Genomic DNA, 14,653 nt, shown 5'->3' on the forward strand with positions numbered 1-14,653 from the left:
GTGTTTTTGTAAAATGTCACAGTGATGATGTCTTATTGGTTTTCTATCCAGTACTTTAATTGTTTGTTTGTAAAGTGACTCCAGAGGTTTTAATGCTGATTTGTTTGCCTGTGACCATGTAGTGAGACAGTATGTCATGTGGGATAAAATCATTGCATGCATGAACATTGTGGCAGCTTGCAGTGACAAATTTGCCCTAATAAATCTAAAATTGGACAGGTTATACCTCACACGGTTACAAACTTTTTGAATTTGTGATTTAAAATTGAATGTTGTATCAATTAAAATCCCAAGGTATTCAAACTTTTCAACAATGTCTATTTTCTTTCCTGCCACAAAAACATCAGCCAGAATATTTTTACGGTTTGTTTTGGAAAAGAACATTGCAACTGTTTTGTTTACATTGAGACATAGACTTGACTGCTCCAACCATTCTGCCACATGTCCCATCGTTTCAGTGAGCTTCTCTGCCACATCAGATGTGTTATTGCCATGTGAATAAATGACAGTATCATCAGCATACATCTGAGTGTAGACATTTGAACAAACAGAGGGCAGATCATTGATGTATAGTGAAAAAAGTAAAGGCCCTAGAATAGAACCTTGCGGGACACCTGTAGAGATAGGGAGAGGCGAGGAATGACAGTGATTTATCCTAACTGACTGGGATCTATTTGACAAATATGATTCTATCCATTTTATGGTACTAAAGGAGAAATTGAATTTGGTTAGTTTAGTCAGTAGCTTTTTATGATTTATAGTGTCAAATGCTTTTTTTAGATCCTTAACAGAGGATGGTTATTGTGACAAATAGAAGACGACAGAGTAATTGCTGTTTATTTTTCAATGGAAGTCTGTGGAATTTTGGCTCCTTGGAACCACCCCGTACTTCCTGTTAGAAATGCGAGGGGGTATGGGTCACTCAGTCCAGTTCTCATTAACAGTCAATGAGTATAACCCAGCCCCTGCTCCAGCCCCTAATCTGAGTATGTGAATTAAGCGTGGAACATATTTCACCATTCCAAGAAACAAAAAATAGCATTTAACAGTTCTGACTCCGTTTAGCCTCCAATTTCACTGATGGGTCAAATTGGCCCACCAATACATTTTTGAAATACAAACTTGCAGGGCCATGACATTTTTCATGACATTTTTTACTGATATGAGCAGAAAAATGTAAAGAATTGTCCGAAAAGCCAACAACTCAAAACTGAAGTACTAAGAAGTGAGAAGGAAAATCTACTATATGTAAAAAAATAGATGTTTGTGCTTAACCCCTTGTGCTATTCTAGGCACTTTAACACTGGGAGTGGGGTCATCTAGACCCCACAAGACAGTGCGCCAAACCTTTTTTCTTTCTTCTTGATTTGTGATCTTCACTTGTTTCCATGGATTATATGAAATCCTCTTCACCTTTGTCATGGTAGGAATAACACGTGAATGTACGGATCGGGTCATCTGGACCCCATAGGATAGCACAAGGGTTCTCCCCAATTTTTTTTGCTTTCTGTCTTGTGTGTTGCATGTTTTCTGGTTCAAACATTCACTGAATTTTCTCAAAAAGACAGAAGAATAAAGAACAGCTTAGTTCAATCCCAACACAGCTGGGTACTGGATGCTTCAAACTAAACATCACACAAACAGATGGAAATGATCCATTTGAAGGGAGCTGCTTCACTGGAAGACAATTCCACATTTGGTGCACTAGCGAGTATTGATAGCAACATGGGTGTGAACACTAACATAGTACCATTCTTCCATCTTTAACACACAAAGTGAAACATCATAACCTCAGGAGTCTCAGCAGGACCCGGAAGAGAACAAATCAATTTTGCTGTGGGCAACTGGATGGGGCCTTTAGTAGCCTTTGTTTGCTCATGGAAATAATGCATCACGAATTCTATGTTTAAGCTTCACATAATGGTTGTAACTTCACTGTTATGATTCACTTTAGTAACAATTAGATTTTAGTTTTTAGCAGGAAAATCTCCCAACCCCTGCATACCACTGAATTAACTTCAAAAGGCATTATTGTGGACAAAACATTCATCTGTTTCTATTTAAAAGGTATTTTTAATACTCTTTGTAAACTGTCTGTAACCATTCCAAATAGTTCTAGCTATTCTAAGTTATTCAAACTACTATGATAAATCGGAAATGGGCGTTTTATGTACTCAACAGGTAAAAAACAGCAGTCTTTACACTTGGTTTGTGGACAGCCATGACCTGGACAAAGGTGCTGTGGCTCCACAGTGTGGCTGCTCCCAAGTCAAGAAAAGGCTGTAGATGAAATCTAAATGTATTCAAGTTCCAGTGGCAACAGTGCAAAGTTAAAAAAAATATTGTGTTTTTCTGTATCTGATTATTTGGTTTAAACAACAACCAATACACTGTTTGCGGTGATTTTGACCAAATAAGGTGAGGTAATACTGTAAAAGCAGAAAGGGGGGGGGGGGGGGGGTATGTGAATGGAGTTGAATGCTGGACACAGTGGCTGGTGGAAATAAAGCCCTTTTGACTCCAAAAAGACTCAGACTGGTCACTTTAGCACAGCTGCTTTATGCCATTCTCTTACATGGCTTCTCTATAAACTATTGGGAAGGATGTTCAAATGTTAAAACTTTATTGAAGATAAATGGCTAATCTCTACTATTTTTGATTTAGTTATAAATTTGAGTAATGAATTAATGCTAGCAGACTCTGAAATTTTAAATGCCGTTACATGCGTTGTTGTTATGATTGAAGCTGAACTACAGTATGTATTCAAAACTTACCACTAGGTGATAACAATCTTTTATGCAACAGCCATCAATTCATAAAATCAGCCCATTGTAGCTGAGTAAGTGAAGTGGTTTCATCAAAAATCTACTTATGTAAAAGAGACAGTGAACTTCCTTTAGGAACAGCAATTTAAAAAAAGTTATAACTAAGTAAATACAACCTTTGAGAAGAACCGTGCGTTTGAAGCAGAGGAGGAAGAACATGTCTTATGATGAACGATTGCTGAGGATGTGAAGAAAGATGGTGAATGCCGATGTTTATCTGAAAGTTCAAGCAAGCGTCAAACTCTAGTCTGACAGCTTCTTATCGCCGCACCTGAGTAAGGTCATCAAAACCAAGTAGGATAGGAATGTTGGTAAAACTAGAGGTATGTTGGTCCAACGTGTAAAAAACAGACCACACAGAGTGCCTCTCCTCTCAGCTAAGAACAGGAACCTGAGGCTACAATTGAAAAAAGCCTCACCAAAACTGGACAATTTTGAAAAACATTGTCTGGTTTGATGACTCTCCATTTCTGCTATCACATTCGGATGGTAGGGTCTGAAGTTTGGCGTCAAGAGCATCAAAGCGTGGATCCATCCTGCCTTGTATCAACGGTTCAGGCTGGTGGTGGTGGTGTAATGGTGTGGGGGATATTTTCTTGGCACACTTTGGACCCCTTTGTACCAACTGAGCATGTATAAACATGCCTGAAAAGGATTTCTGACATAGTGAACTTGTACTGCAACCAATTGCTTATTTTAAGAAACGTCCTTTAGGCGTTTGCATTGGAAGGCATTTGTTGTTAAAGACTGAGAAAATAAAGAAGTGGTCACTGAAGGAGGATGAAAGTCTTGGTGTAGGCAATAACAGAGTAGGATCCAGAGTGAACACATCATAGTGTCGTCAAGTAGAGATTAAGAGGACATGGAGTTCACAGCAGATGATCGATTGATGCAGAGTTCTCCTTCGGCCCCTCTCCTCTCTTCTGGTTTGTTGCTTAGTTCTCTCAGTTTGTCTCCAACCATCTCCTATAAGTCTGCCTGCGTGTGAGAAATGTGTGGGTGCACGTCCCTCTCTTCAAAGTGACCCATTGCTCTTCTTCTTCAGCATCCCACCCGCTGCCTAGCAACACTTAGTGTCCATGGCAACAGTGCCAACAAACACCCACACACCTATGTTGCCTACGTCGCTTAATTAGGCCTATAAAGTGAGGAAATCAAGACAGATGATTAGCAGAACACATCAGCAGAACAGCTCAGGAGTTACGCAGATGTGCCGGTCGAGAAAAGAACAAAAACCAAAACACTCATGCATTCTGCAGACAAAACGGCGCTCATGCCAAATCTGGTTTTGGTTGGTCTCATTTAGAGGTGACAGCTGGAAGAGAGTGAGATTCAAACACAAGCAATAGGTGGATGTGAACAGCTGTGGAGCAATGTGTTGCTGTGGTTCAGAGTCTAACAGCTTCAATCTTCAAACCAACGACTAGTGTCTAAGAAAAATGAATAAATAATGCAAGAAAAAGTCAGCATAATGTGGATGTAGAGAAAACATGACTGCAAACAAGGTTAGACAACAGGCTGACAAATGCTGCTGCGTCACCTATTTTGACCTTTTTGTAAGTATCATAAAAACATGCAACTTTTTAGCCACAATTTAACTGAATACAACCTAGCTATTTTGCCTGTTAAGTCAGAATTACCTCTATTATCTGACTAAACTTTCAGGGTTTAAAAAACAGATTTGCAACAGATGTTGCATATCACACACGTGCACACAACACACGCACATATGGAACACCCATAAATAATTCAGTCTCAAAAGGAAAACAAGACTTGTGTTTATATCTCACACATGTTTCATTCTTTTCTCTCTAAAATGTTTGCTATTGTACAACAACTGAATTAGAACTTCTTTTTTAGGAATATAAAATCTCGCCTATGTTTTTAATGCCTCATCCTAACATTTGGATCTGTTTAACCTGTTTCTTTTGGTTTAGTCAAGCATTTCCATTCAGAAAGCATTTATGGATCAATTTAAAGCACCCAGTCTCAAAAAGTAAACCAGGCTACTTTTGTGATGAAAATTTGTTTAAAATTCCATTTGTGGTTAAATGATCTAAAGGCCAATCTTAGTTAGAAAAAAAAACTATTGCAAGAAAGAAGAAAGAAAAGTAAGATCAAATAGGATCAACAACTTCCTAATTTCTTTTAGTTTTTTTTTTTAATTATTATGATCTAATCTATTAAATGCACTGCGAATAAAAGAAGAAGCAAAATTTGTATGTAATTCTCTCAAGGTTGAAGACATGTTCATTTTATTCTTATTGGACTTGTACTATTTTAAAATTCCTATTTATTTGTAATCTTTTACTTTTATTTTCTCTTACTTTTTTATTTGTATATATTGCATCTTTGCACACTGATTTATTTTCCTTGTACCTCCCAATCTCGAGCTTCTCTAATTTTGTTGCAACATACTATTGTAATGGCAATACAAGGATTTTGATACTGACATTTTAACTGCTGAGAACAGACCATCATAACTGAGGGCAAGCTAACATGATGATGGAAAGGCTGCAAATGGTAAACATTATCTGAGAGCTGATTGAGTTAGGCTTTAGTCGAGATTGATACACTGTTAATCTACCTAATAGTGTAGTTACAATTCCATTTATGACCAAACATAATTGATAATACAAATGTTATGTGCAGTTTGTGGCTAAAATGAATTTTTCCCTTTACTTACCATGTTAAACCCATTTAGGATCATTTCTTAGATGCTTTCTTCTCATGTGCTGTTATCTTTAAACCATCATTTCCATCTTTTTAATCTTGTGAGGTCCTTTCATTTTAGATTTACTAGTTTATATCCATCTATAAGTTTATTATTATGGTTGATCGTATAGTTGCTTTACTGTGAGGTCCATTTTTTTAAATAGAGCTTTCACTGCATGAGTGTTGGGCCTGCAAGGGGGTTTCTTTTTCTGTTGCTTTTGTTCTGTTTTAGCTTTATACATGTATTGCTTTTTTCCTGGTGCCTGCGGCACTGCTGTATGCAATCAAAGCGAGACGAAAGATCAAAGTGACGGGGGAATAAGAGAAAAATCCATGACTCTGGGAAGCGTGGGAGTGTGCATTGTTGTTGGGTTCTATTTGTATTGCAATAGATTGATAACTTGCAGAGGAGCTGTTCAACCTCTCATCCCAGGACCACTGAGGTGGGTTTCACCTACCCATGAGGGGAGGGGTTTAGAAAGGAAGAGGATGCATGGCATTACATGGAAGACAATCATGACTGATAAAGTGCATTTTCTTTTATTTTTTTTAAAGCATCATAACGGCAAAATAAAAATAAAACTTTAATAGTAAGTGATTTGCATGTGGTTAATTTGGGTATTTTGGAAATCTCAGATTCCACAACTATACAAATAAAAAATAAGATAACATATAAACTCAATATAGGTATTATTACATGTTTGCTTTGTAACATTGAATTGTGGGTGATGAGAGTGAGCTGAGAGGAGCAATTCCTCAAGTGTAATGACAGAAATAACCAGCAGATGGAGACAGAGGTGACAATGTGTTTACCAAGCAATGACAGTATTTGCCCGGCAGAGGGCGCCATGAACACACTTTTGACCTCCCTACAAGGCTTCGTCTTCAAGAAACGTTGCTTTTTTCTAGCTTGTGATTCATTCATAAACTCTTTAGATCCTTTCATCAGGTTCAGATAAGAAATAACTGCTGGGAAGAAATTAAATATTGTACATCCACAAAAAAAAGCCATTCTAATGGATGACATAAAAAACATATATAAGGAGTCAAGATTAATTGAGATGTACTTCTTTCTAAATACTTTTGATCATAATTGATGGTTTTCAGTGATAGTTTCTTCTAATTCTGTAAAAATACAGTTTAAACTAACTGTATTTTTACAAACTGTATTATGTAAAAATACAATGTATCTCAATTTAATTTGGATTGAAATAAAGAAAAAAAACGTTGTTAATCTTCATCCAAAGCTCTTTTTAAACTCTGAATATTGTCATTCATCGCTGTACTTCTGTTTATAATGTTTTCTTATTTATTTTATTTGTTAAGAAAAATGAAATGAAGTTAAAGATGAAACATGATGCCTTCATTATTATGGCTGTTTGAGATTATGGTTTGATATGATGCTATTTTAAATTCACGCGACCAACTAAAACAACTCATTTAATTAAAGAGAAAATTTGTGCAACACATTCTTCTTTTTTCCCCACCGTCACTTAGTTTATGAACTTATTTATAAGCTTCAAAAAGCACACATCTCAGTTCCCTTGATGTACAGTTTATGAAGTGGCTGCCACTGATTTATTGAGGCTATTCAAGGAGTCATGAACCACTGAAGAGTAAGATGCCTATTTTTTAAAACTGTGTGAGAGACATCGAGTCCCATTTGTGAGATTTTACCATCACATATATTCCAACACACTGGTGAATCCAAAACTCAATTTTAAATTCTAGATTTTTCAAATTTTATAAGGATGAGATTGAGGCAAAAGGATTAGAAATATTAAAACAGAGAAAAAAAATCTAACTAGATTCCTAAAAATTACAAAAAATTTTAATTCATTTAATTTTTATTAAAAAAACATACATCTCTAATAAAATTGCTTTTTAAAAATAACAATTTTAATATTGAGCAACGCTGGCATTGCATTCGCTCAATTCTGATCCAAAAACCCTTTAACAAAATTTTCCTACATGATCATTAATGATTAATTGATTAATGATTAATTTAAAAAATGTACGTTTTAATAAATCATTTCACTTATTGTAGAAGAAATTATTGGAGTCAAATGTAAAAAACATCTCATATATATATATATATATATATATATAAACATCTAACATTCACTGTAGATCTTTATGCGGTAGCAAACAAAAAGAATGGTAAAAGTAGAAAACATTTGCAGAACATGTTTTTGTGGTTCCCAGTATGTTCCCAGGCAGAAGCAGAGAAAGACACACAACTTTATGGTGCCGCACAAGCAGAATATCATTAAAATATTAAAAAATGAACAGTGAATTATTAGAAAACATACTTCTCTCTACCATAGACATATTGAATTAACATCTGTCTTTTTATTGTTGACTTCATGCATGTTTCTGCAATTTCCTCCATTTGTGTCTCCTCTTGAGGCCTTTTTTCTCTCCATCTTGTCTTCCCCTGGTGTGTTTTTTTAATTCTCCATCCCTACTGTCTTTCTTCTCCCATCCCTCCATCTTCCCTGTCCTCCTGCTCTCCCTCTGCCTGCTGCTGTCCCGTGTGAACAGAGGCTCTTTTCTCTGCTCTCTCCTCCTCTTTGGATGGCCGCCTGTTCCTGGAATTCACAAACCCCTCTCGCTTTTAATTTATGCGCATATTAATTGCTCTCCATTGTAATTTCCACCGTGGGATACAGCATGCAAATGTGCCATGCATTTGCGCGTGCGTGCGTGTCTAATTGCGTCTGCTTGTGTGCGCGTGCGTGCCTGGGTTTTCTTTTACTCCTCGGTCATAATCCCAGCAGCCTCGCGGGAATCTCATTTTAGAATTTTTACAGCCATTTAATGTAACATCAGATTCTTCCGAGAAGATTATCGGATTTAAGAAATTCTATTTAAAATAAGACTTCTATTTTTTTTAAATGTATTAACGTGTTTGTTTTATTTTTGCAGGCGAAAGTTGAAATTAAAGTAAAAAGGAACTTGGTCAAAAATAAAATGTCTTTATTCGATTTTTCATAAATTGAAAAAAGAAATTAAGCACTTTTGAGACATTACGCTTTTATCATTTAAATTTATTTTTGTGTTTCTATTATTTTAGAGGGTTCTACTGTAAAAAGGTAGAAAATGGCACAAAAAATCGGAACATAAAGGGTTTTCATTTGTATTTTAAAAAATCGAATTTTTCCGCAATTTTTTTTTTACTTGCAGTATTTTGTGAGACTTTTAGATCAGAAGTGACATTCCTGGAAGGGAATGACACTTATTTTTAGTGTTTTTGTTCTAATTTTCCTCACGCGATATTATGAAAACTGTGCTGAAATGCAACCTTTAACCTCGTTGCTTTCATTCCCTTCGGTCGTGGAAAACACCGGAATGTGAACAGAAATGACTGATCTGTTTGACAGCCACATCTCATATATCAGTCTTCACGCGCTGCTGCAATAACCAGTCTGCAAAATCAGTACCAGTGGGTTCAATTTCAGGATTTTGCAGATCTCTTTGTCCAAGTTAACCATTTTTGGAGCCTCTGCTGGTCCAAAAATCAAACAGTCATAAATGGAACTCAATCAAGTCTTCAGGTCATTACAAACTTTACAAAAATCACATTTTAATTCGATTTGTCTGCTTCTAATGCTTTTTAAAAATCTGTTCCATCACAGCAAATCTTGTATCTTAACTTGAATTTAATCCCACAATCTATTAAATTTTTTTATTCCCAATTTTTTTATTTGATCAATAAATTAGATGTAATTTCAGAGAAAATGCAGTTGTTCACCATTTGTTGAAATGAAAACCACATATTCTGGATTAGATTTGTCTTTGGGAACCAGAACGGGTTAAAACGTCAATCCCCTTCCGATAAGGTGTCAATTTCATGCTGAAAAACAAGATGATTATTGATAATGTATGACAGATGATGTGAGAGAGAAAAATATGAAGAAAAAGACTAATTACTCCTCAAGCTCCTTCATTTCGCCTCATGCGGATCATTCACAACCCCACTGCGCATGCTCACATTATGAAGCATCCAAGCTATTGATTTGTCATTAAGAATAATTTGATCATTGGTGCCAGAAATCCCATGAACGAGAATTTCAACACAGAATCTGCCCTGGTGATGCTGCAGATGAAGATTATTGTGCGCCTTCATCATCAGCAGCAGCAGCAGCAGCAGTTTAAGGTGGAATTGTTGAGTTAGTTGCGAAAACTGTGAAACTCAAATGCAGTCGAGAAGTTTGACATTACGCAAACATTCACCTACGACTCCTGCCACGCCTCAGCCAGCTTTAGTCAAGGATTGGTGGAAAATTATTGGTAATAATGGCTAAGATATATACTTTATGTTGACAAACATTATAAATGAAGAATAAAGTCCTAGCCATGACGCTAATTTCCTGTCTGACGGAGCACTGTGGTAGAAAATCATTTATTAGATGGCTGAAAAGTGAAATTCCCCCTGAAAATGTTGGAATAACTTCCGCCGTGAGGATTTGTCACGATCTGATAACCCTATTGTTTACTTTTAACTTTGAGTTGAAGCTGGAAGAAATGGTTTATTGACCTTTAATGAAGCAATGCTGAAATAAATAGAATTAAACATAAAATAAAAAAGAAAGCCATACACAATAAAACAGATGTTCTTTTTTTCTTTGCAGCAAAAATGCGTCACATTTATTTATTTGCAAATGTGGACCATTCGGTGCATTTTATTTCAAAGCAAAATATGCTATTTTTCATGCATGCACTCTGCAGGTGAGGAAAAAAAATGTTACAAAATGAGAGTTTTCTCATTTTAATGACAACAGAGTCAAACTCCATACTAACAATTAAAATTTCTGGATGACAGTGCATCACACGAGGAGAGGGTTCATCTTTCCTGCAGCACAGCAAACAGGATCAGTGCTTCTTTATTAAAATAAATCAAAAGTGGTGCAATATCTGCCTTAATAAAATACTTTTAACACAAAGATGCAGGCGTTTGTCTTAAAAAGGGGGCAAATTGGAATAAAAGCCTCCTCAGGCCTTCCTGAAAAAAACCTTTGCTTTTCGAAACCCAAAGAAAGACAAACAGAGGAAAGAAAGCCCACGTTTGCCTCCACCGCAGACATGCATTCTGACTCATTAGCATTTATGCAAATGACTTTCTAATTGCAGCCGTAATGACTCTGCCGTGGGAGATTTTTCAATCCGCCATGTTTTTTGTTTCTGCATGCTTTACAGGGATGCATGTTTTTTTCTGTATTTCTCAAAAACAAAAGCGGACCTTTTCTAATGTCCATCCACATCTCTGACAGAAAACCTGCAGGAGCTTTATTGCGCATTCAGAAAGAGTGGAGGACTTTTTTTTCTTCTCTTCCCTGTTATTTTCCTCCAAACAGGCCGTGTTTTCCTGTGGCACCGACAGCAGCCCTTTCTTCTTCTCCGTGCGCAGCGCGGCCGTCAAAACCCCGCTGCTCCTCTTTGAAGATGGAGAAGATGCGCAACTGTTGGAGAAATTCCAACTTGGAGGTGAGTGTGCTGAGGATGTGAGGCTGCTGCTCCTCTTTAAAGCACAATGCAGAAAATGGCAGGACATAAAGGAAGCAGTTTGAGGATCTGTGCGGCTCAGAAAGGGGCGATTTAGAGACTTTGATTTCTTTCATTTCAAAAAAGAAAACCTCAGTTTTTAAAAAGAGCATTTGAAACGTCCTACATAAATATGTAATTTTCTGGGTTTAATACTTTAAAAAGGTTAAAATAATTACATTGAGCTTTTTCTCAACTCCGAATAACTGTCCAAATCATTTCTTCTTTTTTTTTTAGGAAAAAGCAGTGATGATGTATGTCTGCAGGTTTGTGTGTGTGTGTGTTGTGTGTAGTGGGGGCTGTCTGTCTGCTTTGGCACAAGGAGGCTGTTTGGCCCCCACAGAGCTGCAACAATATGGGCAGATTTTGAGGGACAAAAGATCTGGAGCTTTGAGTTGCTGAGCACGTCTCTGACACAGGGACACTGCTGCACTGGGGATGCTGGGGCGTCACAGGAGCTCCAACAAGCTCACATTTTGCTGCTGCACAACAGGTAGCAAGACCTGAGAAATGAAGGTCTGCCTCCAGAGGGTCAGGGATGGGTGCTGCAGCATCAGATGTTAAAATGCTACATGCAAGGAGGCAAAAATGTGGCTTTCTTTTGTACAAAAAGATCCATCAGACTGAATAAAAAGGACAGCAGCTCCTCTGCTTATGCCAGAATCAATTACTTAAAGATGATTACCAGTTTCTGCCATTAAACATTGTCTTTAGTGTTGCTTTTAAACATCAGCTTCCCTTTTTCTGGCGCATGCTAAATAATTAGAGGCCAAATCCTAAAATAAAAAGGCTAAAATATGGAAAAAGGAGATTTATCCTGGAGGTTTGAGGATTTTGCTTTAAAAAAATGCTGTTGGATTTAAAAAGAATTAAAAAAAGAAGAAGAAAAATGGCGTAGTTCATGGTATTCCTTGTACAACACAATAAGTGAAAACACAACATAATTAGATTTAAACTGGCTAAATGAACAATTCTGTAACTTGTGAGGACCTTCTTGTTGGAGGATAAGAGGATGATGAACAGACAATCTTATGTTCCAAAATCAGCATTTGTTCTCGTCTCTTCATCCTCCCTCTGCTGTCATTCAGGGAAGTCAGTGTCTGCAGCTGAACTGGATCGCAGCGCAGCTTTCTGAGCTGAGTGCTTCCTGTCTGTGTGTGTGGGCTGTAAGCACCACTCTTCTTTAAACACACACCGGAGAGCCAAATGTAAACAAACCAGTAGAGGAAGGTGTTCAAACGCACAACACAAAGATGCTGATCTGCTTTTTTTCCTCTTGTAAACCTGAAAGTCTTTTTAAAGAGGAAACAAAGTGGTGAAAAAATTCTGCAGTGTTATTTTTGCTGCAAAACAGAGTGACAGATGTCGATTCAAAACTGTAGTGGTTTGAAAACCCTGTTTTACTGTTGGTAATATTATATTTAACGTTTTTACAATAAATAATAATAAAGGGCAAACTTTTACATTTACCTCCTAATCTCATTTTAAATAAGGGGGCTTCAAATCATGTAAATGCATTTCTAAAGAACACATTTGTTAATCTAAAAGGTTTATTTGCAGTCATATCAGAAAGGTGCCTGCAGCCATTTTGACATATTTTGTTGTTTGGGGCAAATGATCATTTTCTTAATTGTGAATTATTCAGATAGTGTTTCTCTTCTATGTTTACTTTTGAAATGCTACTGGAAAATTACAAAGTGATTGTTTTTCCAAATAAGTCATTATTCTGGCTGAACATTAATGCACACCTTAACAGACACATGATGATGATTTTCAGAGGACTTTTTTAAATATTGAGACACTTAAATGCAATGTATTTTAATTTATTTCTGATTCAATCAACATTGCCAAAAATGTATTTTTTTATACATGCATAGCATAAAATCCTCACACGAAAGAAAAACCGGAACTATCAGATGTCTAAATTGCATAATTTGCATTATTTGAGCATCTATTCATTCTTTTGCATGGACCTAATTAATTTTACTTAAACATTTCAAGATAAACATATACATTTTTTGTTTGCAGTAGCTTTATGCTATTCTCCTGCATATACAGAAATCCTAAGTGTTTGTGTTTTGGTTGTAATGCATATTCATTAGAGACTTCTAATTAGCAATTCTAATTTGAGAAAAGAAGCACTTTCATTTTTTATAAAACAGGTTAATTCCTTTTTGTTAGTAAATGAAAATGACAGTTTTGTCCAGTTGTGGTATCTGGAGTGGTAATCTGATTACACGATAGATTAAACTGAAAGTGTCATCTTTCAGCATCTTCTTGTTTGATTTAAAGGAAATAAATAGAAATATAAGGCTTTGAGATATTTTTTGTATTAGAGTGGGGGAGTTGTTGCCGCCACGGCCTCGCAGGAAAGGCATGGTGGGTGCTAATGAACTTGGGATGTGCCAGCACAATGCTGAACGGCCCCTGTAGTGAAGATCGGAGCCAGGGTTCCCATGCAGACGACGGAGAGAGGGTTGTTTAGGGGAGGAGGAGGAGGAGAGGTGATGAGGAGGATGGAGGTGAAGGGGGGGTGGGCTCGATCAGTCCATTGTGCCCGCTCCTTAGCCCATTAGCCACCACCAACCACTCCGCTTTCCCAAGAGGAGATGGAGGACCTGCCCGCCCGCCCGACTGCCTGCCTGCCGGCCCGGAGTCGGTAACCAGGCATCAGGAAGGGTGAGAGGAGGGGAGGAGAGAAACCGTATTTAGGGTTTGATCTCCAGGAAAGCGCCCAATTTTGAAGAGAAAGAAAAGGGGAGCCCGCGACACTGAAGGCAGAGAGAGCCCCCCGACAAACTGGGGGCTGACAAAGTTGTCTCTTTGGCAGTCGCGCCTCCTATTCAAGCAGTAATTTATTCAAAGGAGATTTTTATCCCCGCGATCTGATTATTATGATAATGAACTGACCCAGACCCCCTTTCTTGGCTCCTGTCTGCGGACTTGGGGCTCGGCGGTGACAGTAAAAACTGATTTTGCACGGTCTTCACCCCCTGCACGCATTCCTGGACTCCTCTATATCAGACTCGGACATTAAGAGCGCTGGATGCGCGCACTTGAGCCAGGCGCAGGAACGGAGGCCGCAGTCTACGCCTGGGGGGCTTTGTGTCAAACGAATACTAATAGCCAGACAAGATTACAAGAAACTTTTTATAATCCCACATGGGCCAAAACGGCTCACAAAAAATTGACACGCCTCGCAGAGTGATATTCTCAGACAGGGAGTAAGGCAGCAGAAGTGAGCACGATGCACGTTAATTAGGAAATCAATTATGACTTTTATCCTGAAGTTTCATTGATATAATGCTAAAAAATGACCATACCGTCCCCAAAAACTAGATTAAAATAAAGATTCAGAGCTTTATATGAGCGTCCATGTCTCTCAGTGTATGCGTAATTTTTTTTCTTAGAGGGTGGAGACAAAAAAACCAGACCTGCATCGTGTCATAACGGGGAGGGCCTTGGTGGTGCCGCTATATGCTTTTAAAGCAAGCTGTTTTAAGTTCATAATGCATCTGACGCAAGGAATAGAGAGTGCGATGAACGGCGCGGAGGGGGGAGGCGAGATC

Source organism: Oryzias latipes, chromosome 16 (assembly GCF_002234675.1).
Source record: "Oryzias latipes chromosome 16, ASM223467v1".
Classification (NCBI taxonomy): domain Eukaryota; kingdom Metazoa; phylum Chordata; class Actinopteri; order Beloniformes; family Adrianichthyidae; genus Oryzias; species Oryzias latipes.